Genomic DNA, 22,478 nt, shown 5'->3' on the forward strand with positions numbered 1-22,478 from the left:
TCTTTCCCACTGAGGACATTTTCTCCCAGAAGTGCCGCTACTCTTTGAAACACCTCCATTTCCTCCCAAATCTACTCCATGACACGCCTCAGGATGACACTTACTCCCCGATTTGGGGCATTTTCTCCCAGAAATACCACTTCTCTCCCAAAGGGATGGCCTTTTCCCTCTCTAGCATCTGTTTCCTCACCAATACCTGGCATTTTCTCCCAGAAACACCAGCTTTCTCACACATACATCACCTTCCTCCCCCCACATCAGACCTCTTCTCCCAGAAATACCAGGACTCTGCTGAATATTTCCCATTCCCTCCGGAACATACAGCATTACACTCCGCAAGAGGACAGTTTCTTTCAGAAAAATGGCATTTTATCGCAGATACACCATTTTTATGCCCAGTAGAGCTCCTTTTCTCCCAGAAATAGCACTGCTCTTAGGAAGAGCTCCCATTTTCTAACCAAAATGCTGCTTTACACTCCTCAAGATCACACTTACCCCCATCAAGATGGCAGTGTCACAGAAATACCAGCTTCTGCCCCCAAAATGGGACTTTGGCTCTCCAAAACAAGACATTTTCTCCCAGAAATACCAGGACTCTTAGAAATACCTCACGTTTCATCTCAAGAATACTGCTTTCCACTCCTCAAGATCACACTGACTCCCATCACAATGGCCTTTTCTCCCACATACACCAGCTTTCTCCCAAATACACGACATTTTCTCCCACATACACCCGTTTTCTCCCAAAGATGGGACATATTCTCCCAGAAATGCCAGCTTATGCCTTAAAAAACGGCCTTTTTTTCCCCAAAATACCAGCTTTCTCACAAACACCTGTCATTTTCCAACCAAGTCTGCTACTATCTCCCAGAAACAGCCGGTTTCCGAGAAATACCTGACGTTTGCTCTCCCAAATACTACTTGACACTCCTCCAGAGGACATTGTCTCCCCTATTTACCACGTTTTCTCCCCAAGAGACCACTTGGCACACCAAAAAGACCACCGTTGCTCTCCAGTACAAGATATTCTTTCCCACCGCTTCCCACTTTTCTCCCCCAGCTATGTCATTTCCTCCCAGAAATGCCACTTTTCCCTTGGAAATTTCACCTTCTCTTCCAAAAAGAGGAGATTTGCTCCCAGAAATACCCCTTCTCTTACAACTGCCACACGCTTTCTCCCCAAAAAGCCTCCATGACAATGCCAAATGGGACACTTGCAGCCAAGAAGAGGACACCTTCTCTCAGAAAGACCACTTTTCTCCCCAAGAGAGGAGATTTTCTCCCAATTGGATGACATTTGCTGTAAGAAAGACCTCTTTTCTTCCCTCAAGAGGACATTGTCTTTCCCACTGAGGACATTTTCTCCCAGAAGTGCTGCTACTCTTTGAAACACCTCCATTTCCTCCCAAATCTACTCCATGACACGCCTCAGGATGACACTTACTCCCCGATTTGGGGCATTTTCTCCCAGAAATGCCACTTCTCTCCCAAAGGGATGGCCTTTTCCCTCTCTAGCATCTGTTTCCTCACCAATACCTGGCATTTTCTCCCAGAAACACCAGCTTTCTCACACATACATCACCTTCCCCCCCCCACATCAGACCTCTTCTCCCAGAAATACCAGGACTCTGCTGAATATTTCCCATTTCCTCCGGAACATACAGCATTACACTCCGCAAGAGGACAGTTTCTTTCAGAAATGTGGCATTTTATCGCAGATACACCATTTTTATGCCCAGTAGAGCTCCTTTTCTCCCAGAAATAGCACTGCTCTTAGGAAGAGCTCCCATTTTCTAACCAAAAGGCTGCTTTACACTCCTCAAGATCACACTTACCCCCATCAAGATGGCAGTGTCACAGAAATACCAGCTTCTGCCCCCAAAATGGGACTTTGGCTCTCCAAAACAAGACATTTTCTCCCAGAAATACCAGGACTCTTAGAAATACCTCACGTTTCATCTCAAGAATACTGCTTTCCACTCCTCAAGATCACACTGACTCCCATCACAATGGCCTTTTCTCCCACATACACCAGCTTTCTCCCAAATACACGACATTTTCTCCCACATACACCCGTTTTCTCCCAAAGATGGGACATATTCTCCCAGAAATGCCAGCTTATTCCTTAAAAAACGGCCTTTTTTTCCCCAAAATACCAGCTTTCTCACAAACACCTGTCATTTTCCAACCAAGTCTGCTACTATCTCCCAGAAACAGCCGGTTTCCGAGAAATACCTGACGTTTGCTCTCCCAAATACTACTTGACACTCCTCCAGAGGACATTGTCTCCCCTATTTACCACGTTTTCTCCCCAAGAGACCACTTGGCACACCAAAAAGACCACCGTTGCTCTCCAGTACAAGATATTCTTTCCCACCGCTTCCCACTTTTCTCCCCCAGCTATGTCATTTCCTCCCAGAAATGCCACTTTTCCCTTGGAAATTTCACCTTCTCTTCCAAAAAGAGGAGATTTGCTCCCAGAAATACCCCTTCTCTTACAACTGCCACACGCTTTCTCCCCAGAAAGCCTCCATGACAATGCCAAATGGGACACTTGCAGCCAAGAAGAGGACACCTTCTCTCAGAAAGACCACTTTTCTCCCCAAGAGAGGAGATTTTCTCCCAATTGGATGACATTTGCTGTAAGAAAGACCTCTTTTCTTCCCTCAAGAGGACATTGTCTTTCCCACTGAGGACATTTTCTCCCAGAAGTGCCGCTACTCTTTGAAACACCTCCATTTCCTCCCAAATCTACTCCATGACACGCCTCAGGATGACACTTACTCCCCGATTTGGGGCATTTTCTCCCAGAAATGCCACTTCTCTCCCAAAGGGATGGCCTTTTCCCTCTCTAGCATCTGTTTCCTCACCAATACCTGGCATTTTCTCCCAGAAACACCAGCTTTCTCACACATACATCACCTTCCCCCCCCCACATCAGACCTCTTCTCCCAGAAATACCAGGACTCTGCTGAATATTTCCCATTCCCTCCGGAACATACAGCATTACACTCCGCAAGAGGACAGTTTCTTTCAGAAATGTGGCATTTTATTGCAGATACACCATTTTTATGCCCAGTAGAGCTCCTTTTCTCCCAGAAATAGCACTGCTCTTAGGAAGAGCTCCCATTTTCTAACCAAAATGCTGCTTTACACTCCTCAAGATCACACTTACCCCCATCAAGATGGCAGTGTCACAGAAATACCAGCTTCTGCCCCCAAAATGGGACTTTGGCTCTCCAAAACAAGACATTTTCTCCCAGAAATACCAGGACTCTTAGAAATACCTCACGTTTCATCTCAAGAATACTGCTTTCCACTCCTCAAGATCATGCTGACTCCCATCACAATGGCCTTTTCTCCCACATACACCAGCTTTCTCCCAAATACACGACATTTTCTCCCACATACACCCGTTTTCTCCCAAAGATGGGACATATTCTCCCAGAAATGCCAGCTTATTCCTTAAAAAACGGCCTTTTATTTCCCAAAATACCAGCTTTCTCACAAACACCTGTCATTTTCCAACCAAGTCTGCTACTATCTCCCAGAAACAGCCGGTTTCCGAGAAATACCTGACGTTTGCTCTCCCAAATACTACTCGACACTCCTCCAGAGGACATTGTCTCCCCTATTTACCACGTTTTCTCCCCAAGAGACCACTTGGCACACCAAAAAGACCACCGTTGCTCTCCAGTACAAGATATTCTTTCCCACCGCTTCCCACTTTTCTCCCCCAGCTATGTCATTTCCTCCCAGAAATGCCACTTTTCCCTTGGAAATTTCACCTTCTCTTCCAAAAAGAGGAGATTTGCTCCCAGAAATACCCCTTCTCTTACAACTGCCACACGCTTTCTCCCCAAAAAGCCTCCATGACAATGCCAAATGGGACACTTGCAGCCAAGAAGAGGACACCTTCTCTCAGAAAGACCACTTTTCTCCCCAAGAGAGGAGATTTTCTCCCAATTGGATGACATTTGCTGTAAGAAAGACCTCTTTTCTTCCCTCAAGAGGACATTGTCTTTCCCACTGAGGACATTTTCTCCCAGAAGTGCCGCTACTCTTTGAAACACCTCCATTTCCTCCCAAATCTACTCCATGACACGCCTCAGGATGACACTTACTCCCCGATTTGGGGCATTTTCTCCCAGAAATGCCACTTCTTTCCCAAAGGGATGGCCTTTTCCCTCTCTAGCATCTGTTTCCTCACCAATACCTGGCATTTTCTCCCAGAAACACCAGCTTTCTCACACATACATCACCTTCCCCCCCCCACATCAGACCTCTTCTCCCAGAAATACCAGGACTCTGCTGAATATTTCCCATTTCCTCCGGAACATACAGCATTACACTCCGCAAGAGGACAGTTTCTTTCAGAAATGTGGCATTTTATCGCAGATACACCATTTTTATGCCCAGTAGAGCTCCTTTTCTCCCAGAAATAGCACTGCTCTTAGGAAGAGCTCCCATTTTCTAACCAAAAGGCTGCTTTACACTCCTCAAGATCACACTTACCCCCATCAAGATGGCAGTGTCACAGAAATACCAGCTTCTGCCCCCAAAATGGGACTTTGGCTCTCCAAAACAAGACATTTTCTCCCAGAAATACCAGGACTCTTAGAAATACCTCACGTTTCATCTCAAGAATACTGCTTTCCACTCCTCAAGATCACACTGACTCCCATCACAATGGCCTTTTCTCCCACATACACCAGCTTTCTCCCAAATACACGACATTTTCTCCCACATACACCCGTTTTCTCCCAAAGATGGGACATATTCTCCCAGAAATGCCAGCTTATTCCTTAAAAAACGGCCTTTTATTTCCCAAAATACCAGCTTTCTCACAAACACCTGTCATTTTCCAACCAAGTCTGCTACTATCTCCCAGAAACAGCCGGTTTCCGAGAAATACCTGACGTTTGCTCTCCCAAATACTACTCGACACTCCTCCAGAGGACATTGTCTCCCCTATTTACCACGTTTTCTCCCCAAGAGACCACTTGGCACACCAAAAAGACCACCGTTGCTCTCCAGTACAAGATATTCTTTCCCACCGCTTCCCACTTTTCTCCCCCAGCTATGTCATTTCCTCCCAGAAATGCCACTTTTCCCTTGGAAATTTCACCTTCTCTTCCAAAAAGAGGAGATTTGCTCCCAGAAATACCCCTTCTCTTACAACTGCCACACGCTTTCTCCCCAGAAAGCCTCCATGACAATGCCAAATGGGACACTTGCAGCCAAGAAGAGGACACCTTCTCTCAGAAAGACCACTTTTCTCCCCAAGAGAGGAGATTTTCTCCCAATTGGATGACATTTGCTGTAAGAAAGACCTCTTTTCTTCCCTCAAGAGGACATTGTCTTTCCCACTGAGGACATTTTCTCCCAGAAGTGCCGCTACTCTTTGAAACACCTCCATTTCCTCCCAAATCTACTCCATGACACGCCTCAGGATGACACTTACTCCCCGATTTGGGGCATTTTCTCCCAGAAATGCCACTTCTCTCCCAAAGGGATGGCCTTTTCCCTCTCTAGCATCTGTTTCCTCACCAATACCTGGCATTTTCTCCCAGAAACACCAGCTTTCTCACACATACATCACCTTCCCCCCCCCACATCAGACCTCTTCTCCCAGAAATACCAGGACTCTGCTGAATATTTCCCATTCCCTCCGGAACATACAGCATTACACTCCGCAAGAGGACAGTTTCTTTCAGAAATGTGGCATTTTATCGCAGATACACCATTTTTATGCCCAGTAGAGCTCCTTTTCTCCCAGAAATAGCACTGCTCTTAGGAAGAGCTCCCATTTTCTAACCAAAAGGCTGCTTTACACTCCTCAAGATCACACTTACCCCCATCAAGATGGCAGTGTCACAGAAATACCAGCTTCTGCCCCCAAAATGGGACTTTGGCTCTCCAAAACAAGACATTTTCTCCCAGAAATACCAGGACTCTTAGAAATACCTCACGTTTCATCTCAAGAATACTGCTTTCCACTCCTCAAGATCACACTGACTCCCATCACAATGGCCTTTTCTCCCACATACACCAGCTTTCTCCCAAATACACGACATTTTCTCCCACATACACCCGTTTTCTCCCAAAGATGGGACATATTCTCCCAGAAATGCCAGCTTATTCCTTAAAAAACGGCCTTTTATTTCCCAAAATACCAGCTTTCTCACAAACACCTGTCATTTTCCAACCAAGTCTGCTACTATCTCCCAGAAACAGCCGGTTTCCGAGAAATACCTGACGTTTGCTCTCCCAAATACTACTCGACACTCCTCCAGAGGACATTGTCTCCCCTATTTACCACGTTTTCTCCCCAAGAGACCACTTGGCACACCAAAAAGACCACCGTTGCTCTCCAGTACAAGATATTCTTTCCCACCGCTTCCCACTTTTCTCCCCCAGCTATGTCATTTCCTCCCAGAAATGCCACTTTTCCCTTGGAAATTTCACCTTCTCTTCCAAAAAGAGGAGATTTGCTCCCAGAAATACCCCTTCTCTTACAACTGCCACACGCTTTCTCCCCAAAAAGCCTCCATGACAATGCCAAATGGGACACTTGCAGCCAAGAAGAGGACACCTTCTCTCAGAAAGACCACTTTTCTCCCCAAGAGAGGAGATTTTCTCCCAATTGGATGACATTTGCTGTAAGAAAGACCTCTTTTCTTCCCTCAAGAGGACATTGTCTTTCCCACTGAGGACATTTTCTCCCAGAAGTGCCGCTACTCTTTGAAACACCTCCATTTCCTCCCAAATCTACTCCATGACACGCCTCCGGATGACACTTACTCCCCGATTTGGGGCATTTTCTCCCAGAAATACCACTTCTCTCCCAAAGGGATGGCCTTTTCCCTCTCTAGCATCTGTTTCCTCACCAATACCTGGCATTTTCTCCCAGAAACACCAGCTTTCTCACACATACATCACCTTCCCCCCCCCACATCAGACCTCTTCTCCCAGAAATACCAGGACTCTGCTGAATATTTCCCATTCCCTCCGGAACATACAGCATTACACTCCGCAAGAGGACAGTTTCTTTCAGAAATGTGGCATTTTATCGCAGATACACCATTTTTATGCCCAGTAGAGCTCCTTTTCTCCCAGAAATAGCACTGCTCTTAGGAAGAGCTCCCATTTTCTAACCAAAATGCTGCTTTACACTCCTCAAGATCACACTTACCCCCATCAAGATGGCAGTGTCACAGAAATACCAGCTTCTGCCCCCAAAATGGGACTTTGGCTCTCCAAAACAAGACATTTTCTCCCAGAAATACCAGGACTCTTAGAAATACCTCACGTTTCATCTCAAGAATACTGCTTTCCACTCCTCAAGATCACACTGACTCCCATCACAATGGCCTTTTCTCCCACATACACCAGCTTTCTCCCAAATACACGACATTTTCTCCCACATACACCCGTTTTCTCCCAAAGATGGGACATATTCTCCCAGAAATGCCAGCTTATTCCTTAAAAAACGGCCTTTTATTTCCCAAAATACCAGCTTTCTCACAAACACCTGTCATTTTCCAACCAAGTCTGCTACTATCTCCCAGAAACAGCCGGTTTCCGAGAAATACCTGACGTTTGCTCTCCCAAATACTACTCGACACTCCTCCAGAGGACATTGTCTCCCCTATTTACCACGTTTTCTCCCCAAGAGACCACTTGGCACACCAAAAAGACCACCGTTGCTCTCCAGTACAAGATATTCTTTCCCACCGCTTCCCACTTTTCTCCCCCAGCTATGTCATTTCCTCCCAGAAATGCCACTTTTCCCTTGGAAATTTCACCTTCTCTTCCAAAAAGAGGAGATTTGCTCCCAGAAATACCCCTTCTCTTACAACTGCCACACGCTTTCTCCCCAGAAAGCCTCCATGACAATGCCAAATGGGACACTTGCAGCCAAGAAGAGGACACCTTCTCTCAGAAAGACCACTTTTCTCCCCAAGAGAGGAGATTTTCTCCCAATTGGATGACATTTGCTGTAAGAAAGACCTCTTTTCTTCCCTCAAGAGGACATTGTCTTTCCCACTGAGGACATTTTCTCCCAGAAGTGCCGCTACTCTTTGAAACACCTCCATTTCCTCCCAAATCTACTCCATGACACGCCTCAGGATGACACTTACTCCCCGATTTGGGGCATTTTCTCCCAGAAATGCCACTTCTCTCCCAAAGGGATGGCCTTTTCCCTCTCTAGCATCTGTTTCCTCACCAATACCTGGCATTTTCTCCCAGAAACACCAGCTTTCTCACACATACATCACCTTCCCCCCCCCACATCAGACCTCTTCTCCCAGAAATACCAGGACTCTGCTGAATATTTCCCATTCCCTCCGGAACATACAGCATTACACTCCGCAAGAGGACAGTTTCTTTCAGAAATGTGGCATTTTATCGCAGATACACCATTTTTATGCCCAGTAGAGCTCCTTTTCTCCCAGAAATAGCACTGCTCTTAGGAAGAGCTCCCATTTTCTAACCAAAAGGCTGCTTTACACTCCTCAAGATCACACTTACCCCCATCAAGATGGCAGTGTCACAGAAATACCAGCTTCTGCCCCCAAAATGGGACTTTGGCTCTCCAAAACAAGACATTTTCTCCCAGAAATACCAGGACTCTTAGAAATACCTCACGTTTCATCTCAAGAATACTGCTTTCCACTCCTCAAGATCACACTGACTCCCATCACAATGGCCTTTTCTCCCACATACACCAGCTTTCTCCCAAATACACGACATTTTCTCCCACATACACCCGTTTTCTCCCAAAGATGGGACATATTCTCCCAGAAATGCCAGCTTATTCCTTAAAAAACGGCCTTTTATTTCCCAAAATACCAGCTTTCTCACAAACACCTGTCATTTTCCAACCAAGTCTGCTACTATCTCCCAGAAACAGCCGGTTTCCGAGAAATACCTGACGTTTGCTCTCCCAAATACTACTCGACACTCCTCCAGAGGACATTGTCTCCCCTATTTACCACGTTTTCTCCCCAAGAGACCACTTGGCACACCAAAAAGACCACCGTTGCTCTCCAGTACAAGATATTCTTTCCCACCGCTTCCCACTTTTCTCCCCCAGCTATGTCATTTCCTCCCAGAAATGCCACTTTTCCCTTGGAAATTTCACCTTCTCTTCCAAAAAGAGGAGATTTGCTCCCAGAAATACCCCTTCTCTTACAACTGCCACACGCTTTCTCCCCAAAAAGCCTCCATGACAATGCCAAATGGGACACTTGCAGCCAAGAAGAGGACACCTTCTCTCAGAAAGACCACTTTTCTCCCCAAGAGAGGAGATTTTCTCCCAATTGGATGACATTTGCTGTAAGAAAGACCTGTTTTCTTCCCTCAAGAGGACATTGTCTTTCCCACTGAGGACATTTTCTCCCAGAAGTGCCGCTACTCTTTGAAACACCTCCATTTCCTCCCAAATCTACTCCATGACACGCCTCCGGATGACACTTACTCCCCGATTTGGGGCATTTTCTCCCAGAAATGCCACTTCTCTCCCAAAGGGATGGCCTTTTCCCTCTCTAGCATCTGTTTCCTCACCAATACCTGGCATTTTCTCCCAGAAACACCAGCTTTCTCACACATACATCACCTTCCCCCCCCCACATCAGACCTCTTCTCCCAGAAATACCAGGACTCTGCTGAATATTTCCCATTCCCTCCGGAACATACAGCATTACACTCCGCAAGAGGACAGTTTCTTTCAGAAATGTGGCATTTTATCGCAGATACACCATTTTTATGCCCAGTAGAGCTCCTTTTCTCCCAGAAATAGCACTGCTCTTAGGAAGAGCTCCCATTTTCTAACCAAAATGCTGCTTTACACTCCTCAAGATCACACTTACCCCCATCAAGATGGCAGTGTCACAGAAATACCAGCTTCTGCCCCCAAAATGGGACTTTGGCCCTCCAAAACAAGACATTTTCTCCCAGAAATACCAGGACTCTTAGAAATACCTCACGTTTCATCTCAAGAATACTGCTTTCCACTCCTCAAGATCACACTGACTCCCATCACAATGGCCTTTTCTCCCACATACACCAGCTTTCTCCCAAATACACGACATTTTCTCCCACATACACCCGTTTTCTCCCAAAGATGGGACATATTCTCCCAGAAATGCCAGCTTATTCCTTAAAAAACGGCCTTTTATTTCCCAAAATACCAGCTTTCTCACAAACACCTGTCATTTTCCAACCAAGTCTGCTACTATCTCCCAGAAACAGCCGGTTTCCGAGAAATACCTGACGTTTGCTCTCCCAAATACTACTCGACACTCCTCCAGAGGACATTGTCTCCCCTATTTACCACGTTTTCTCCCCAAGAGACCACTTGGCACACCAAAAAGACCACCGTTGCTCTCCAGTACAAGATATTCTTTCCCACCGCTTCCCACTTTTCTCCCCCAGCTATGTCATTTCCTCCCAGAAATGCCACTTTTCCCTTGGAAATTTCACCTTCTCTTCCAAAAAGAGGAGATTTGCTCCCAGAAATACCCCTTCTCTTACAACTGCCACACGCTTTCTCCCCAAAAAGCCTCCATGACAATGCCAAATGGGACACTTGCAGCCAAGAAGAGGACACCTTCTCTCAGAAAGACCACTTTTCTCCCCAAGAGAGGAGATTTTCTCCCAATTGGATGACATTTGCTGTAAGAAAGACCTCTTTTCTTCCCTCAAGAGGACATTGTCTTTCCCACTGAGGACATTTTCTCCCAGAAGTGCCGCTACTCTTTGAAACACCTCCATTTCCTCCCAAATCTACTCCATGACACGCCTCAGGATGACACTTACTCCCCGATTTGGGGCATTTTCTCCCAGAAACACCACTTCTTTCCCAAAGGGATGGCCTTTTCCCTCTCTAGCATCTGTTTCCTCACCAATACCTGGCATTTTCTCCCAGAAACACCAGCTTTCTCACACATACATCACCTTCCCCCCCCCACATCAGACCTCTTCTCCCAGAAATACCAGGACTCTGCTGAATATTTCCCATTCCCTCCGGAACATACAGCATTACACTCCGCAAGAGGACAGTTTCTTTCAGAAATGTGGCATTTTATCGCAGATACACCATTTTTATGCCCAGTAGAGCTCCTTTTCTCCCAGAAATAGCACTGCTCTTAGGAAGAGCTCCCATTTTCTAACCAAAATGCTGCTTTACACTCCTCAAGATCACACTTACCCCCATCAAGATGGCAGTGTCACAGAAATACCAGCTTCTGCCCCCAAAATGGGACTTTGGCTCTCCAAAACAAGACATTTTCTCCCAGAAATACCAGGACTCTTAGAAATACCTCACGTTTCATCTCAAGAATACTGCTTTCCACTCCTCAAGATCACACTGACTCCCATCACAATGGCCTTTTCTCCCACATACACCAGCTTTCTCCCAAATACACGACATTTTCTCCCACATACACCCGTTTTCTCCCAAAGATGGGACATATTCTCCCAGAAATGCCAGCTTATTCCTTAAAAAACGGCCTTTTATTTCCCAAAATACCAGCTTTCTCACAAACACCTGTCATTTTCCAACCAAGTCTGCTACTATCTCCCAGAAACAGCCGGTTTCCGAGAAATACCTGACGTTTGCTCTCCCAAATACTACTCGACACTCCTCCAGAGGACATTGTCTCCCCTATTTACCACGTTTTCTCCCCAAGAGACCACTTGGCACACCAAAAAGACCACCGTTGCTCTCCAGTACAAGATATTCTTTCCCACCGCTTCCCACTTTTCTCCCCCAGCTATGTCATTTCCTCCCAGAAATGCCACTTTTCCCTTGGAAATTTCACCTTCTCTTCCAAAAAGAGGAGATTTGCTCCCAGAAATACCCCTTCTCTTACAACTGCCACACGCTTTCTCCCCAAAAAGCCTCCATGACAATGCCAAATGGGACACTTGCAGCCAAGAAGAGGACACCTTCTCTCAGAAAGACCACTTTTCTCCCCAAGAGAGGAGATTTTCTCCCAATTGGATGACATTTGCTGTAAGAAAGACCTCTTTTCTTCCCTCAAGAGGACATTGTCTTTCCCACTGAGGACATTTTCTCCCAGAAGTGCCGCTACTCTTTGAAACACCTCCATTTCCTCCCAAATCTACTCCATGACACGCCTCCGGATGACACTTACTCCCCGATTTGGGGCATTTTCTCCCAGAAATGCCACTTCTCTCCCAAAGGGATGGCCTTTTCCCTCTCTAGCATCTGTTTCCTCACCAATACCTGGCATTTTCTCCCAGAAACACCAGCTTTCTCACACATACATCACCTTCCCCCCCCCACATCAGACCTCTTCTCCCAGAAATACCAGGACTCTGCTGAATATTTCCCATTCCCTCCGGAACATACAGCATTACACTCCGCAAGAGGACAGTTTCTTTCAGAAATGTGGCATTTTATCGCAGATACACCATTTTTATGCCCAGTAGAGCTCCTTTTCTCCCAGAAATAGCACTGCTCTTAGGAAGAGCTCCCATTTTCTAACCAAAATGCTGCTTTACACTCCTCAAGATCACACTTACCCCCATCAAGATGGCAGTGTCACAGAAATACCAGCTTCTGCCCCCAAAATGGGACTTTGGCCCTCCAAAACAAGACATTTTCTCCCAGAAATACCAGGACTCTTAGAAATACCTCACGTTTCATCTCAAGAATACTGCTTTCCACTCCTCAAGATCACACTGACTCCCATCACAATGGCCTTTTCTCCCACATACACCAGCTTTCTCCCAAATACACGACATTTTCTCCCACATACACCCGTTTTCTCCCAAAGATGGGACATATTCTCCCAGAAATGCCAGCTTATTCCTTAAAAAACGGCCTTTTATTTCCCAAAATACCAGCTTTCTCACAAACACCTCTCATTTTCCAAGCAAGTCTGCTACTATCTCCCAGAAACAGCCGGTTTCCGAGAAATACCTGACGTTTGCTCTCCCAAATACTACTCGACACTCCTCCAGAGGACATTGTCTCCCCTATTTACCACGTTTTCTCCCCAAGAGACCACTTGGCACACCAAAAAGACCACCGTTGCTCTCCAGTACAAGATATTCTTTCCCACCGCTTCCCACTTTTCTCCCCCAGCTATGTCATTTCCTCCCAGAAATGCCACTTTTCCCTTGGAAATTTCACCTTCTCTTCCAAAAAGAGGAGATTTGCTCCCAGAAATACCCCTTCTCTTACAACTGCCACACGCTTTCTCCCCAAAAAGCCTCCATGACAATGCCAAATGGGACACTTGCAGCCAAGAAGAGGACACCTTCTCTCAGAAAGACCACTTTTCTCCCCAAGAGAGGAGATTTTCTCCCAATTGGATGACATTTGCTGTAAGAAAGACCTCTTTTCTTCCCTCAAGAGGACATTGTCTTTCCCACTGAGGACATTTTCTCCCAGAAGTGCCGCTACTCTTTGAAACACCTCCATTTCCTCCCAAATCTACTCCATGACACGCCTCAGGATGACACTTACTCCCCGATTTGGGGCATTTTCTCCCAGAAACACCACTTCTTTCCCAAAGGGATGGCCTTTTCCCTCTCTAGCATCTGTTTCCTCACCAATACCTGGCATTTTCTCCCAGAAACACCAGCTTTCTCACACATACATCACCTTCCCCCCCACATCAGACCTCTTCTCCCAGAAATACCAGGACTCTGCTGAATATTTCCCATTCCCTCCGGAACATACAGCATTACACTCCGCAAGAGGACAGTTTCTTTCAGAAATGTGGCATTTTATCGCAGATACACCATTTTTATGCCCAGTAGAGCTCCTTTTCTCCCAGAAATAGCACTGCTCTTAGGAAGAGCTCCCATTTTCTAACCAAAATGCTGCTTTACACTCCTCAAGATCACACTTACCCCCATCAAGATGGCAGTGTCACAGAAATACCAGCTTCTGCCCCCAAAATGGGACTTTGGCTCTCCAAAACAAGACATTTTCTCCCAGAAATACCAGGACTCTTAGAAATACCTCACGTTTCATCTCAAGAATACTGCTTTCCACTCCTCAAGATCACACTGACTCCCATCACAATGGCCTTTTCTCCCACATACACCAGCTTTCTCCCAAATACACGACATTTTCTCCCACATACACCCGTTTTCTCCCAAAGATGGGACATATTCTCCCAGAAATGCCAGCTTATTCCTTAAAAAACGGCCTTTTTTTCCCCAAAATACCAGCTTTCTCACAAACACCTGTCATTTTCCAACCAAGTCTGCTACTATCTCCCAGAAACAGCCGGTTTCCGAGAAATACCTGACGTTTGCTCTCCCAAATACTACTCGACACTCCTCCAGAGGACATTGTCTCCCCTATTTACCACGTTTTCTCCCCAAGAGACCACTTGGCACACCAAAAAGACCACCGTTGCTCTCCAGTACAAGATATTCTTTCCCACCGCTTCCCACTTTTCTCCCCCAGCTATGTCATTTCCTCCCAGAAATGCCACTTTTCCCTTGGAAATTTCACCTTCTCTTCCAAAAAGAGGAGATTTGCTCCCAGAAATACCCCTTCTCTTACAACTGCCACACGCTTTCTCCCCAGAAAGCCTCCATGACAATGCCAAATGGGACACTTGCAGCCAAGAAGAGGACACCTTCTCTCAGAAAGACCACTTTTCTCCCCAAGAGAGGAGATTTTCTCCCAATTGGATGACATTTGCTGTAAGAAAGACCTGTTTTCTTCCCTCAAGAGGACATTGTCTTTCCCACTGAGGACATTTTCTCCCAGAAGTGCCGCTACTCTTTGAAACACCTCCATTTCCTCCCAAATCTACTCCATGACACGCCTCAGGATGACACTTACTCCCCGATTTGGGGCATTTTCTCCCAGAAATGCCACTTCTCTCCCAAAGGGATGGCCTTTTCCCTCTCTAGCATCTGTTTCCTCACCAATACCTGGCATTTTCTCCCAGAAACACCAGCTTTCTCACACATACATCACCTTCCTCCCCCCACATCAGACCTCTTCTCCCAGAAATACCAGGACTCTGCTGAATATTTCCCATTCCCTCCGGAACATACAGCATTACACTCCGCAAGAGGACAGTTTCTTTCAGAAATGTGGCATTTTATTGCAGATACACCATTTTTATGCCCAGTAGAGCTCCTTTTCTCCCAGAAATAGCACTGCTCTTAGGAAGAGCTCCCATTTTCTAACCAAAATGCTGCTTTACACTCCTCAAGATCACACTTACCCCCATCAAGATGGCAGTTTCACAGAAATACCAGCTTCTGCCCCCAAAATGGGACTTTGGCTCTCCAAAACAAGACATTTTCTCCCAGAAATACCAGGACTCTTAGAAATACCTCACGTTTCATCTCAAGAATACTGCTTTCCACTCCTCAAGATCACACTGACTCCCATCACAATGGCCTTTTCTCCCACATACACCAGCTTTCTCCCAAATACACGACATTTTCTCCCACATACACCCGTTTTCTCCCAAAGATGGGACATATTCTCCCAGAAATGCCAGCTTATTCCTTAAAAAACGGCCTTTTTTTCCCCAAAATACCAGCTTTCTCACAAACACCTGTCATTTTCCAACCAAGTCTGCTACTATCTCCCAGAAACAGCCGGTTTCCGAGAAATACCTGACGTTTGCTCTCCCAAATACGACTTGACACTCCTCCAGAGGACATTGTCTCCCCTATTTACCACGTTTTCTCCCCAAGAGACCACTTGGCACACCAAAAAGACCACCGTTGCTCTCCAGTACAAGATATTCTTTCCCACCGCTTCCCACTTTTCTCCCCCAGCTATGTCATTTCCTCCCAGAAATGCCACTTTTCCCTTGGAAATTTCACCTTCTCTTCCAAAAAGAGGAGATTTGCTCCCAGAAATACCCCTTCTCTTACAACTGCCACACGCTTTCTCCCCAGAAAGCCTCCATGACAATGCCAAATGGGACACTTGCAGCCAAGAAGAGGACACCTTCTCTCAGAAAGACCACTTTTCTCCCCAAGAGAGGAGATTTTCTCCCAATTGGATGACATTTGCTGTAAGAAAGACCTCTTTTCTTCCCTCAAGAGGACATTGTCTTTCCCACTGAGGACATTTTCTCCCAGAAGTGCCGCTACTCTTTGAAACACCTCCATTTCCTCCCAAATCTACTCCATGACACGCCTCAGGATGACACTTACTCCCCGATTTGGGGCATTTTCTCCCAGAAATGCCACTTCTCTCCCAAAGGGATGGCCTTTTCCCTCTCTAGCATCTGTTTCCTCACCAATACCTGGCATTTTCTCCCAGAAACACCAGCTTTCTCACACATACATCACCTTCCTCCCCCCACATCAGACCTCTTCTCCCAGAAATACCAGGACTCTGCTGAATATTTCCCATTCCCTCCGGAACATACAGCATTACACTCCGCAAGAGGACAGTTTCTTTCAGAAATGTGGCATTTTATTGCAGATACACCATTTTTATGCCCAGTAGAGCTCCTTTTCTCCCAGAAATAGCACTGCTCTTAGGAAGAGCTCCCATTTTCTAACCAAAAGGCTGCTTTACACTCCTCAAGATCACACTTACCCCCATCAAGATGGCAGTGTCACAGAAATACCAGCTTCTGCCCCCAAAATGGGACTTTGGCTCTCCAAAACAAGACATTTTCTCCCAGAAATACCAGGACTCTTAGAAATACCTCACGTTTCATCTCAAGAATACTGCTTTCCACTCCTCAAGATCACGCTGACTCCCATCACAATGGCCTTTTCTCCCACATACACCAGCTTTCTCCCAAATACACGACATTTTCTCCCACATACACCCGTTTTCTCCCAAAGATGGGACATATTCTCCCAGAAATGCCAGCTTATTCCTTAAAAAACGGCCTTTTTTTCCCCAAAATACCAGCTTTCTCACAAACACCTGTCATTTTCCAACCAAGTCTGCTACTATCTCCCAGAAACAGCCGGTTTCCGAGAAATACCTGACGTTTGCTCTCCCAAATACTACTCGACACTCCTCCAGAGGACATTGTCTCCCCTATTTACCACGTTTTCTCCCCAAGAGACCACTTGGCACACCAAAAAGACCACCGTTGCTCTCCAGTACAAGATATTCTTTCCCACCGCTTCCCACTTTTCTCCCCCAGCTATGTCATTTCCTCCCAGAAATGCCACTTTTCCCTTGGAAATTTCACCTTCTCTTCCAAAAAGAGGAGATTTGCTCCCAGAAATACCCCTTCTCTTACAACTGCCACACGCTTTCTCCCCAAAAAGCCTCCATGACAATGCCAAATGGGACACTTGCAGCCAAGAAGAGGACACCTTCTCTCAGAAAGACCACTTTTCTCCCCAAGAGAGGAGATTTTCTCCCAATTGGATGACATTTGCTGTAAGAAAGACCTCTTTGCTTCCCTCAAGAGGACATTGTCTTTCCCACTGAGGACATTTTCTCCCAGAAGTGCCGCTACTCTTTGAAACACCTCCATTTCCTCCCAAATCTACTCCATGACACGCCTCAGGATGACACTTACTCCCCGATTTGGGGCATTTTCTCCCAGAAATGCCACTTCTCTCCCAAAGGGATGGCCTTTTCCCTCTCTAGCATCTGTTTCCTCACCAATACCTGGCATTTTCTCCCAGAAACACCAGCTTTCTCACACATACATCACCTTCCTCCCCCCACATCAGACCTCTTCTCCCAGAAATACCAGGACTCTGCTGAATATTTCCCATTCCCTCCGGAACATACAGCATTACACTCCGCAAGAGGACAGTTTCTTTCAGAAATGTGGCATTTTATTGCAGATACACCATTTTTATGCCCAGTAGAGCTCCTTTTCTCCCAGAAATAGCACTGCTCTTAGGAAGAGCTCCCATTTTCTAACCAAAATGCTGCTTTACACTCCTCAAGATCACACTTACCCCCATCAAGATGGCAGTGTCACAGAAATACCAGCTTCTGCCCCCAAAATGGGACTTTGGCTCTCCAAAACAAGACATTTTCTCCCAGAAATACCAGGACTCTTAGAAATACCTCACGTTTCATCTCAAGAATACTGCTTTCCACTCCTCAAGATCACGCTGACTCCCATCACAATGGCCTTTTCTCCCACATACACCAGCTTTCTCCCAAATACACGACATTTTCTCCCACATACACCCGTTTTCTCCCAAAGATGGGACATATTCTCCCAGAAATGCCAGCTTATTCCTTAAAAAACGGCCTTTTTTTCCCCAAAATACCAGCTTTCTCACAAACACCTGTCATTTTCCAACCAAGTCTGCTACTATCTCCCAGAAACAGCCGGTTTCCGAGAAATACCTGACGTTTGCTCTCCCAAATACTACTCGACACTCCTCCAGAGGACATTGTCTCCCCTATTTACCACGTTTTCTCCCCAAGAGACCACTTGGCACACCAAAAAGACCACCGTTGCTCTCCAGTACAAGATATTCTTTCCCACCGCTTCCCACTTTTCTCCCCCAGCTATGTCATTTCCTCCCAGAAATGCCACTTTTCCCTTGGAAATTTCACCTTCTCTTCCAAAAAGAGGAGATTTGCTCCCAGAAATACCCCTTCTCTTACAACTGCCACACGCTTTCTCCCCAAAAAGCCTCCATGACAATGCCAAATGGGACACTTGCAGCCAAGAAGAGGACACCTTCTCTCAGAAAGACCACTTTTCTCCCCAAGAGAGGAGATTTTCTCCCAATTGGATGACATTTGCTGTAAGAAAGACCTCTTTTCTTCCCTCAAGAGGACATTGTCTTTCCCACTGAGGACATTTTCTCCCAGAAGTGCCGCTACTCTTTGAAACACCTCCATTTCCTCCCAAATCTACTCCATGACACGCCTCAGGATGACACTTACTCCCCGATTTGGGGCATTTTCTCCCAGAAATACCACTTCTCTCCCAAAGGGATGGCCTTTTCCCTCTCTAGCATCTGTTTCCTCACCAATACCTGGCATTTTCTCCCAGAAACACCAGCTTTCTCACACATACATCACCTTCCCCCCCCCACATCAGACCTCTTCTCCCAGAAATACCAGGACTCTGCTGAATATTTCCCATTCCCTCCGGAACATACAGCATTACACTCCGCAAGAGGACAGTTTCTTTCAGAAATGTGGCATTTTATCGCAGATACACCATTTTTATGCCCAGTAGAGCACCTTTTCTCCCAGAAATAGCACTGCTCTTAGGAAGAGCTCCCATTTTCTAACCAAAAGGCTGCTTTACACTCCTCAAGATCACACTTACCCCCATCAAGATGGCAGTGTCACAGAAATACCAGCTTCTGCCCCCAAAATGGGACTTTGGCTCTCCAAAACAAGACATTTTCTCCCAGAAATACCAGGACTCTTAGAAATACCTCACGTTTCATCTCAAGAATACTGCTTTCCACTCCTCAAGATCACGCTGACTCCCATCACAATGGCCTTTTCTCCCACATACACCAGCTTTCTCCCAAATACACAACATTTTCTCCCACATACACCCGTTTTCTCCCAAAGATGGGACATATTCTCCCAGAAATGCCAGCTTATTCCTTAAAAAACGGCCTTTTTTTCCCCAAAATACCAGCTTTCTCACAAACACCTGTCATTTTCCAACCAAGTCTGCTACTATCTCCCAGAAACAGCCGGTTTCCGAGAAATACCTGACGTTTGCTCTCCCAAATACTACTTGACACTCCTCCAGAGGACATTGTCTCCCCTATTTACCACGTTTTCTCCCCAAGAGACCACTTGGCACACCAAAAAGACCACCGTTGCTCTCCAGTACAAGATATTCTTTCCCACCGCTTCCCACTTTTCTCCCCCAGCTATGTCATTTCCTCCCAGAAATGCCACTTTTCCCTTGGAAATTTCACCTTCTCTTCCAAAAAGAGGAGATTTGCTCCCAGAAATACCCCTTCTCTTACAACTGCCACACGCTTTCTCCCCAAAAAGCCTCCATGACAATGCCAAATGGGACACTTGCAGCCAAGAAGAGGACACCTTCTCTCAGAAAGACCACTTTTCTCCCCAAGAGAGGAGATTTTCTCCCAATTGGATGACATTTGCTGTAAGAAAGACCTCTTTTCTTCCCTCAAGAGGACATTGTCTTTCCCACTGAGGACATTTTCTCCCAGAAGTGCCGCTACTCTGTGAAACACCTCCATTTCCTCCCAAATCTACTCCATGACACGCCTCAGGATGACACTTACTCCCCGATTTGGGGCATTTTCTCCCAGAAATACCACTTCTCTCCCAAAGGGATGGCCTTTTCCCTCTCTAGCATCTGTTTCCTCACCAATACCTGGCATTTTCTCCCAGAAACACCAGCTTTCTCACACATACATCACCTTCCCCCCCCCACATCAGACCTCTTCTCCCAGAAATACCAGGACTCTGCTGAATATTTCCCATTCCCTCCGGAACATACAGCATTACACTCCGCAAGAGGACAGTTTCTTTCAGAAATGTGGCATTTTATCGCAGATACACCATTTTTATGCCCAGTAGAGCTCCTTTTCTCCCAGAAATAGCACTGCTCTTAGGAAGAGCTCCCATTTTCTAACCAAAAGGCTGCTTTACACTCCTCAAGATCACACTTACCCCCATCAAGATGGCAGTGTCACAGAAATACCAGCTTCTGCCCCCAAAATGGGACTTTGGCTCTCCAAAACAAGACATTTTCTCCCAGAAATACCAGGACTCTTAGAAATACCTCACGTTTCATCTCAAGAATACTGCTTTCCACTCCTCAAGATCACGCTGACTCCCATCACAATGGCCTTTTCTCCCACATACACCAGCTTTCTCCCAAATACACGACATTTTCTCCCACATACACCCGTCTTCTCCCAAAGATGGGACATATTCTCCCAGAAATGCCAGCTTATTCCTTAAAAAACGGCCTTTTTTTCCCCAAAATACCAGCTTTCTCACAAACACCTGTCATTTTCCAACCAAGTCTGCTACTATCTCCCAGAAACAGCCGGTTTCCGAGAAATACCTGACGTTTGCTCTCCCAAATACTACTCGACACTCCTCCAGAGGACATTGTCTCCCCTATTTACCACGTTTTCTCCCCAAGAGACCACTTGGCACACCAAAAAGACCACCGTTGCTCTCCAGTACAAGATATTCTTTCCCACCGCTTCCCACTTTTCTCCCCCAGCTATGTCATTTCCTCCCAGAAATGCCACTTTTCCCTTGGAAATTTCACCTTCTCTTCCAAAAAGAGGAGATTTGCTCCCAGAAATACCCCTTCTCTTACAACTGCCACACGCTTTCTCCCCAAAAAGCCTCCATGACAATGCCAAATGGGACACTTGCAGCCAAGAAGAGGACACCTTCTCTCAGAAAGACCACTTTTCTCCCCAAGAGAGGAGATTTTCTCCCAATTGGATGACATTTGCTGTAAGAAAGACCTGTTTTCTTCCCTCAAGAGGACATTGTCTTTCCCACTGAGGACATTTTCTCCCAGAAGTGCCGCTACTCTTTGAAACACCTCCATTTCCTCCCAAATCTACTCCATGACACGCCTCAGGATGACACTTACTCCCCGATTTGGGGCATTTTCTCCCAGAAATACCACTTCTCTCCCAAAGGGATGGCCTTTTCCCTCTCTAGCATCTGTTTCCTCACCAATACCTGGCATTTTCTCCCAGAAACACCAGCTTTCTCACACATACATCACCTTCCCCCCCCCACATCAGACCTCTTCTCCCAGAAATACCAGGACTCTGCTGAATATTTCCCATTCCCTCCGGAACATACAGCATTACACTCCGCAAGAGGACAGTTTCTTTCAGAAATGTGGCATTTTATCGCAGATACACCATTTTTATGCCCAGTAGAGCTCCTTTTCTCCCAGAAATAGCACTGCTCTTAGGAAGAGCTCCCATTTTCTAACCAAAAGGCTGCTTTACACTCCTCAAGATCACACTTACCCCCATCAAGATGGCAGTGTCACAGAAATACCAGCTTCTGCCCCCAAAATGGGACTTTGGCTCTCCAAAACAAGACATTTTCTCCCAGAAATACCAGGACTCTTAGAAATACCTCACGTTTCATCTCAAGAATACTGCTTTCCACTCCTCAAGATCACGCTGACTCCCATCACAATGGCCTTTTCTCCCACATACACCAGCTTTCTCCCAAATACACGACATTTTCTCCCACATACACCCGTCTTCTCCCAAAGATGGGACATATTCTCCCAGAAATGCCAGCTTATGCCTTAAAAAACGGCCTTTTTTTCCCCAAAATACCAGCTTTCTCACAAACACCTGTCATTTTCCAACCAAGTCTGCTACTATCTCCCAGAAACAGCCGGTTTCCGAGAAATACCTGACGTTTGCTCTCCCAAATACTACTCGACACTCCTCCAGAGGACATTGTCTCCCCTATTTACCACGTTTTCTCCCCAAGAGACCACTTGGCACACCAAAAAGACCACCGTTGCTCTCCAGTACAAGATATTCTTTCCCACCGC

Source organism: Phasianus colchicus, chromosome 14 (genome assembly GCF_987193195.1).
Source record: "Phasianus colchicus chromosome 14, bPhaCol1.hap1.1, whole genome shotgun sequence".
NCBI lineage: Eukaryota > Metazoa > Chordata > Aves > Galliformes > Phasianidae > Phasianus > Phasianus colchicus.